The 9,589-nt window shown below is 31.9% G+C and overlaps 1 long non-coding RNA gene across 1 annotated transcript in view; it reads right to left on the bottom strand.

Moving 5' to 3' along the window:
- Positions 1 to 464: 464 nt before the first annotated feature.
- The window catches only part of LOC144333307 (uncharacterized), a 130,986-nt gene continuing 121,861 nt past the window's right edge, over positions 465 to 9,589 (bottom strand). The window contains exon 2 of the long non-coding RNA XR_013401863.1: positions 465 to 2,469. This is a non-coding gene — a long non-coding RNA (uncharacterized LOC144333307). The remainder of the gene's footprint in view (positions 2,470 to 9,589) is intronic.

Genomic DNA, 9,589 nt, shown 5'->3' with positions numbered 1-9,589 from the left:
AATCTTAAAAGGAAGATCCAAAAGAATCAAACTATGTTCATATGATTTAACTATATGCCAGAAAATAACTCTAGACTATTTATACACTCAATAAAATAAAATGTATGATACTGTCATCTAATCAAATATTACCAGACATGACAAGAAGTAGGAAAATACAACCCATCATAAGAAGAAAAATCAAGCAAATCCACATAGAACTTCCACAGACGTTAGAATTAACAGATAAGGACGTTAAGATAGAATTTATAATTGCATTGTAAGAGGTAAAGAAAGAGATAAAAATGTTTTTAATACCAAAATCAAACTTGTGCAGATGAAATCTACAATGTCTGAGATGAAATACACTGGATGAGAAAAGTCGCAGGTAAGATGCTGCAGAAAAAAAATTAATAAATTTGAAGACACAGCAATAGAAAAACAAAAATAAAATATTTAACTTTAAAAAATGAACAGAGAAAATATTTTTAAAAATGTTTATTTAAAAAAAGTAAACAGAGAATTAGGGAGTTGTGGAACCACTTTAAATGGCATAATATTTGTGTCATTGGTGTCCTTGAAAGAGTTGAAAGAGGATGGACAGAAAAATAATTTGGAGAAATTATGACTGACAACTTTCTTAATTTGATGAAAACTGTAAACCTATAGATCCAGGAAATCCAAACAAACTTAAGCACAAGAAATATAAAAAAAACCTCACCAGATTACATTATAAGCACATTGCTCAAAACCAGGGATAAAGAGAAACTCTTTAAAATGTCCAGGAAAAAAAAAAAAGAAGCAAAGATAAGGATAAAGAAGCAAAGAAAAAGATATAACGGATTTCTTGTTAAACCAATAAAAACAGGAAGACAATCATTTCTAAAGCATTGAATGAATAAATCTGTTGAATTGGAATTCTATACCCAGCAAAGACATCTTTCAACAACAAAAGTAAACTAAAACTTTTGCATGTATACAAAAGCTGACAGAATTTGTTACTAACAGGTAGGTAATATAAGAAATGTTAAAGGAATTCCTTCAGGCTGAGTAATAATGAATGAAAATATGCATCTACACAAATAAACAACATCAGAAAAGGTAATTACATGAGTAAACAAGTTGTCTTATTAGTATCAAATCTCTTTAAAATATAATGGACTGTTTAAACAAAAATAATAAAAATATGTTGTGGGGTTTGTAACATACGTGTAAGTAGAATTTAAAACAGCAGCAGTTCATTTCTAGAATAGTGATAGAAGAATACTATGGTAAAGTTCTAATACAGGACTGTGAGAAGTTAAAGATATATGCTATGATAATCATTAAAGTAACAAATCAAAGACTAATAGTTAATACACCAACAAAACATAAAATGGAAGAATACAATATATTAGGTTGGCGGGAAAGTAACTGAGATTTTGGACTATGAATTTTAAATCATTATTAGGCTCAAACACATCTTTATTAATCAAAATAGAAACCATTAGAATCAATACATTTTTGCCAATGAGAAATAAGTTTGTTTATTACTGTAACATAAATATCCATGCTTTGGGATTTGATGAACTCTTGGAAAGCATTTCCTGCATCCTGCTGATTGTAGAAGCTTTTTCCCTGCAAAAGCTGTTGAGATGATTGAAGATGTGGTAGTCAGTTGGCAAGAGGTCAGATGAATGACAGATGAGTCAAAACTTCATAGCCCAATTCATTCAACTTTTGAAGTGTTGGTTGTGCGAAATGTGGTCGAGAGTTGCTGTGAAGAGTTGGGCCCTTTCTGCTGATCAATGCTGGCTGGAGGCTTTGCAGTTTTCAGTACATCTCATCAATTTGCTGAGTATACTTCTCAGATGTGATGATTTTGCTGGGGTTCAGAAGGCTGTAGTGGATCACACCGGCAGCAGACCACCAAATGGTGACCATGACCCTTTTTTGGTGCAAGTTTGGTTTTGGAAAGTGCTTTGGAGTTTCTTCTCTGTCCAGCCACTGAGCTGGTCATCACCAGTTGTCATATCAAATCCACTTTCCCTTGCACATCACAATGAGATAGAGAAATGGTTCATTGTTGTGTAGAATAAGAAAAGACAACACTTCAATACAATGATTTTTAAAAATTTTCACTCAGCTCATGAGGCACCCACTTATCAAGCTTTTCCACCCTCCCAATTTGCTTCAAGTGCTGAATGACCAAAGAACGGTCAACATCGAGTTCTTCGGCAACTTCTTGTGTCATTGTAAGAGGATCAGCTTCGATGATCTTAATTGGTTGTTGTCAATTTCCAATGGTCAGCCACTACACTCCTCATCTTCAAGGCTCTCATCTCCTTTGCCAGACTTCTCGAACCACCACTCCACTGTACATTCATTAGCAGTTTCTGGGCCAAATGCATTGTTGATGTTGCAAGTTGTCTCCACTGCTTTACGGCCCATTTTGAACTCGAATAAGAAAATAGCTCAAATTTGCTTTGTATCTAACATCATTTACATAGTCTAAAATAAAAAGCAAATAATAATTCATTGGTAAGAAAAAAACATAAAGCAAGAAATGCCCATTAAAATAATGTATACCCTAACCACATTTATTTAAGAATGTATTCCAATGTCAAACAGCAAATTCTAACAATGCAAAAGCTTTGCACTAACCTAATACTAACTCAAAAAAGGCAGAAAAATACAGCAGAATGGGAACAAAGATCAAATATAAAATAAATAGTAGATGATAGGATTGAATCTAATAATATCAATAATCATATTAAACAGAAATAAGCTAAAAATTCCAATTAAAAAGCAGAGATTATCAGATTAGATTAAAAAGCAAGATCTTACTATAAAGTGTCTACAAGAAGTGCATGTTAAATACAGAAAAATTGTTTAACATTAAAAGAATGAAAGATTTACCATACTAACTATCAAAGGAAAAATAAAGTTACTATATAAATTTCACAGTAAGTCGATTTCATAGTAAAGAACATAACCAAGGATAAGCTTGTCATTTCATAGTAATAATTGCATAAATTTGGTAAAAGGATATAGCAATCCTAAACTTTGATGTTTTTAATAAGAAAGTTTCAAAAGACATGAAGTAAGAATTGACATAACCACAAGAAAAAAAAATGCATTATTATAGTCGGAGGTTTCAGTACCCCATTTCAGTAATTGATAGAAGAAATAGAAAATAAGGATATAGAAGAACTTAAAAAAAAACACTGTCAACAAATTTGATGCATTGAACATGCCACTCAACAATAGAATATACATTCTTTTAAGTGCACAGGAAACATGTATTAATATATTCTATTTTTTGTCAATAAAACAAGTCCCAATATATTCACAAGGCAAAATAGAAATGGTCTCTGACTACAATGAAATTAAATTAGAAACAAATAACAGAAAAATCTCTGGAAAATCTACAAATATTTAGAAATTATAGAACACATTTCTAAGTAATCCATTGGTCAGAAAAATAAATCAAAAGATTAATTAGAAAGTCATTAGAAATGCAAATAAAAACACAGCATATCAAAATGTGTGGGATGCTGCCAACACAGTACAGACCATGATAAGCAGGAAAAGTGATACCACCAAATGACTAGTTAAATAAATGCATTAAGCCTTAAATCAATGACTTTAGGGTCTTCTATAAAATACTAGTAATAGGAGCACAAAATAAATCTAAAGTAATAAGAAAAGAAAATAATAAAAGAGCAGAAATTATTGAAATAGCAGAGAAACAATTGAATGATCACTTAAGAGATCATATGAATAGCCGTATCTATTTTAAATAAGTGGAGTTTTTAATTTAAAAACATTCCAAAAAATTCTTTCATCCCAGATGGTTTCAGTAGTGAATTCTACCATACATTTAAGAAAAAAACTTGTACCAATTTTATGCAAATTCATTCAGAAATTCAGGAAGAGGAAAAATGTCCCTACTCATACTATGAGGATAACATTAGCCTGATATGAACACCAAACTACATCATTGCAAGTAAACTACAGATCTGTCTCCTTCATGCCATGCATACAGAAATTCTCAGTGAAATACAAGGAAGTCAAATGCAACAATATACCAACAGGGTAATACTTCATCATGACCAACCAGGGTTTATCTGAGTGATGCATGGCTGATTCAGTTGTCAAAAATCAAATCATGTAATTCACCACATTAATAAACTATTAAAGGAGATCCATATGATCATGTTAATATAAACACACACACACGCAAGTATCTGGCAAAATTCAATATTCATTACTGATAGAAATCTTAGTAAACCAGAAATAGATGGCAATTTCCAAAGCCTGAAAATGTGCATCAAGGGAAAACATACAGCTGATACCATACTTTTGGTGATGAAAGACTGAAGTTTTTCTCTCTTTGATCAAGAAAAAGACAAAAATTTTTCCCCTCACCACTTTTATTCTACAATGTACTAGAGATTTTAGACATTTCAATAAACCAATAGGAAAAAAATTCGAATTAGAAGCAAGGAACTAAAACTGTCCTAATCTCAGACAACATGATTTTCTATGCAGAAAATCCCATAGAACCTACAGAAAAACCTCCTAACCCTAATAAGTTCTTTAAGTAAGACTGCAGAATATAATTCTGATATAAAATTATCATCTGCTACCAACAAACGATCTGCAATTGATATTTTAAAAATACTATCAACAATAGTATAAAAAATAAAATTCTTCAAAATATGTATGATGAAAAAATCCTCAATATTTGCACACTGGGAACTATAAAATATTGCTGAAATACATTAAAGGAAAATTAAATAAATCTAACATTTACCATGCCCATTGGTTGGGAAAAGTCAATAGAGTTAATTTATTAATTTTCTCCAAATTTTTCTACAGATTTAATACAGTCTCAAACAAAATCCCAGCAGGGTGTCTGGAGAAATTGACAAGTTGATTCCAATATGAAAGAAGGACATATTTGAGGGCTGAAACTACTTGATTTCAAGATTAGTATAATGTGACAACAATCAAGAAAGAATGGTATTGGCATAAAGATAGACAAATAGATATGGATAACTTATTTTTGACAAGTGTGAAGAACATTCAGTGGAGAAAACGTATGCTATTTAACAAATGGTTCTGAAATAATTGAATATTAATATTCAAAGAAAAACAAACTTCAATCCTTACCTTGAACCATATTTGACAATTAATTCAACTGGATTATACAGACTTAAATGCAAAATACAATACCATAAAACTTCTAAAAGAAAATCTCTGTGACATTTTGACTAGGCATAAATACTTTTAAAATATAACACTAATAGCATTTTTCTAAAAATAAAATTTAAAAAATGAATTGACTATCATAAAAAATCAGTTCTTTAAATAAACAGTGTTAAGATAATTGAAAGCAATGTGTAGACTGAGGGAAAACATATATCAAACATATATCTGAGAAAGGACTTTTATTCAGAAAAAAATAAATATATCTTAAAGCTCCACAATAAGAAAACAAACAGGCCAGGTGCGGTGGCTCATGCCTGTAATGTCAGCACTTGGGGAGGCCAAGGTGGGTGGATCATTCGAAGTCAGGAGTTTCTGAACAGCCTGGCTAATATGGTGAAACTCCGTCTCTACTAAAAATACAAAAATTAGCCGGGCATGGTGGCGCACACCTGTAATCCTGGCTACTCAGGAGGCTGAGGCAGGAGAATCACTTGAGCCTGGGAGGTGGAGGTTGCAGTGAGCTGAGATCACGCCACTGCACTCCAGTCTGGGTGACAGAGTGAGACCTTGTCTCAAAAAAAAAAAAAAAAAAAAAAAAGGAAAAGAAAACGAATGACCCAATTAAAAATGGACAAAAGATTTGAATAGACACTTCACCAAAGGAGATAAGCAGATGATATATAAGCACATAAAAAGATATTAAACATAATTATTAGAGAAATGAAAAATAAATCAATGATAGATATTACTACACACTTATGAGAATGGCTAAAATTAAAAAGACTGACCATACCAAATGTTGATAAGGATTTGGAGGAACTAGAACTCTCATGCGATAATACTGATGTAAATATAAAAGGGCACACCACTTTGGAAACAATGTGGCAGTTTCTTGAAAAGTTAAATATACACATATCATATTACCCAGCCATTCCACTTCTACTTAGTTACTTAAGGGAAAAGAAAAGGTATGTGTATACAAAGATTGGTACAACAATGTTCACAGCAGCTTTACTTTTAGTAACCTTAAACCAGAAACAACCCAAATGTTCACCCTCAGGGGAATGCATAAACCAATTACTATATATCTATACAATGGAATACTACTCAGCAATAGAGAGGAATGACCTATTGATACATGCTACATGATTTAATCTCAGATTATTTTTGCTGAGTGAAAAAGCCAGACACAAAATCATATTTTTATTATTTAAAATTGTGAAATATTCCAATATTTCACATGGTAGGGAATCAAAGGAAGGGATTACAAAGGAGACATGAGGAAATTTTCTGGAGTGATAAATAGGTTCAATATCTTGAGTGTAATGTCAATATCACAGGTGTATATGTACATCAAAATTTATCAAATTGTAGATTTTAAACGTGGTTTTTTATATTACAATTAGAACTCAATAAAGCTATTAAGAAACAAAATATAATTATTTTTAGAATGTTCAATGAATACTTAAATATGAACTGTCAATTTCCATAGACTTTCCCTCTATAAATTTGCAGATAATCTTGCATACTGTGGATACCTGTAACAGATGTAAAAATTAAATAAGACGGTTACATTTTCCTGCTTACAGAAGTCATATTTTAATGAATTTGGAGCATAAGGATCATTGCACTTCTTGAATTTAGCCCTACTTATTCATGCATACAATATTTATACTGCAATATTAATATGCTGTGTTGGTTTTGATCTGTTTTTGGAAGACAGAAGAGATCCCTCCACTCAGAAAAGAGATAACCCAAATTTGGTTAGAATCCAAATGGTATTGTGTGACCTAATTAAGTGGTGGGTATTTCATGAGCTTAGTCTTTCTTTCACATCTGGCTGTTATTAGATAGCCCTACTTGGCTACCCTACAAAGTAGCATTTAATCTAAGGGCCAACTCTGCCCCACATTTATTAACATCTCTCACACTGACTAAATCCACAGGGAGAGGTTGGGCCTAAGAAACCAGGCAACAAAGTAGGAGATATCTCTGCAGAGGGACTAATTCTTTTTCTGTTTGGTTTTTAAGTGCATTTTGCCTTGACTAACTTCAAATATTGATTGTTAGAAAGTGGACTGGAAACGTAATGATTGACTGATCGCAATGTATTACATACAACGAATTTTGAATACCACAGAACTAATTGAATAAATGAACGGAAATATTAATATTGAATTAATAGGAATGATCAGAGTGAATTAAACACAGCGGGCCAAATTCTGCCCCTGGATATGCATGCACAATTTCCATTGACTTCAATGGGGGTTTTGTTGTGTGTATCCAAGGGCAGAATCCAGCTTAATTAATTTTTTAATTGTTTTTAAATGGTGAATGAATTGGTTAAAGTGCAAAGCACCAGAGATGACTTCGTACATATTGCATGTATCCTGTGTTTTTAAAAATATGCCTGAAATACATGCTTATAATCTTACATATATAACTACCACAAATGTTAAATTTTAAAATTTGCAGAAAATAATGTAAGAAATAAAAACATTCCCATTACTTTTTTGTAAAAGGTTAATGTATACACATTGCTGCAGACTTCTATTTCTTTATATTAAAATGACAAAACTTTGATTTATTAATGAGCTTTGAAAATAAATCTGAAGCTTCGGTGCCCATGAATCCATCCACGTCCTCACAAGTGTCCTCTAGGTGAATTTAATAGCTCAAGGTACTCTCTTTACCATAGCCTTCTTATTTTCATCACCTTCCTATTTTATTTAAAACATTATTTGACAAATATTGTGAATGAAAAGGCTTATTATTTGGTCTTAAGTAACTGTCACATCAGTTTAGTTTTTACTACTTAAGAAATTTTACTATGAAATCCCTTCTAGATTATGGATCCATAATAAGGTTTAAAATATGTTTGATTCCCTAATTGATTCAGTCATTAAGATAGGCCAATTCTACTCTATGTCATCACATCCATTGGCCTGCCTCAGGCCATAAAAAGTCAACGCCTTAGACTTGAAATTTATAACAATTTGACATAAGACATCATTCCATAATGTCATCTACCAAGTAAAGAAAAATAATCTTTTGTGAGATAAGCTTTAAACATGCACAGGAAATGTGTGTGTGTATGTGTGTGTGTGTGTATGTATTGGGATGGAGATTAGAACAACTCTCTTGTAGAAGGACAATAAAAACAAAAATGAAGCATTTATATTACACATTCCTTGAGTGACTGCATAATGTAACATTAAATTGATAACTTTCTTTGTTTTAATTAATAGGGTTGTTTTTTTGGTTTGTTTCTTTTCTTTTTTTTTTTTTTTTTTTTAAGAGCAGATTCAAGATTCAGTTTCACAACACAATTGAACACAAAGTACAGGGAATTCCCATTTGCTCCCTCCCTGCTCTCACATACGTTGACACCCCGACCATAAACCTATCTAATCAGTGTAGTATGTTTGTTATAACAGAAGAACCAACATTGATGTTATCAACTAAAGCCCTTAGTTTACATCAGTATTAACTCTTGGTGTGGTACATTCTATGGATATTGACAAACATATACAGACATGTAGACTCCATTGTAGTATCATACAGAACAGTTATTCTGCCCTAAAAATTACCTGTTTCACCTATTCACCCCTTTCTGTCCGCAAATCTCTGACAGCCACTGATTTTTTTTACAGTCTCCAGAGTTTTGCATCTTCTACAATGTTATATAGTTGAAATCTTACAGTGTGGAGATGTTTCATATTGGTTCCTTACACATAATACTCATTCAAAATGTTTTCATATCTTTGCATGGTTTGATAGCTCATTTCTTTTTAACATTGAATAATATTCCATTGTCTAGATGTAACTATCTATTCACCTACTGAAGGACATCGTACTATGCTTCCACGTTTTGGCAATTATAAGTCTGGTATAAACATCTGTGTGCAAATTTTTGTGTGGACATGTTTTTAAGTCTTTTGAGTAAACACCAAAGAGCAGAATTGATGGATCAGATGGTAAAAGTATGTTTAGTTTTGTAAGAAATTTCCAAAACTGTCTTTCAAAGTTACTTTACCATTTTGCCTTCCCACCACCAGTGAATGAGAGTTCCTATTGCTCTGCCTCCTCATCAGCATTTGATGTTGTCAACGTTTTGGATTTTACCCATTTAAAATGCTGTGTAGTGATATCTCATTGTTATTTTAATTTGCAATTCCCTAATGACTATGATGTCACGCTTCTTTTCATATGTTTATTTGCCATCTGTATATCATCTTTGGTGAGGTGTCTTTTCAGCTCTCTTGCTCATTTTTTTAATTGAGTTACTCATTCCTAATTGTCGAGTTTAAGAGTTCTTGTGTGTTTTGAATAAGAGTTCTTTATTAGATATATTTCTACAAATATTTTCTACCAGACTGTTACTTGTATTCTCATTCTCTCGACAGTTTTATTT

The sequence above is a fragment of the Macaca mulatta genome, chromosome 12 (assembly GCF_049350105.2).
Source record: "Macaca mulatta isolate MMU2019108-1 chromosome 12, T2T-MMU8v2.0, whole genome shotgun sequence".
Lineage (NCBI taxonomy): Eukaryota > Metazoa > Chordata > Mammalia > Primates > Cercopithecidae > Macaca > Macaca mulatta.
This window is presented reverse-complemented; position numbering and strand designations above follow the sequence as displayed.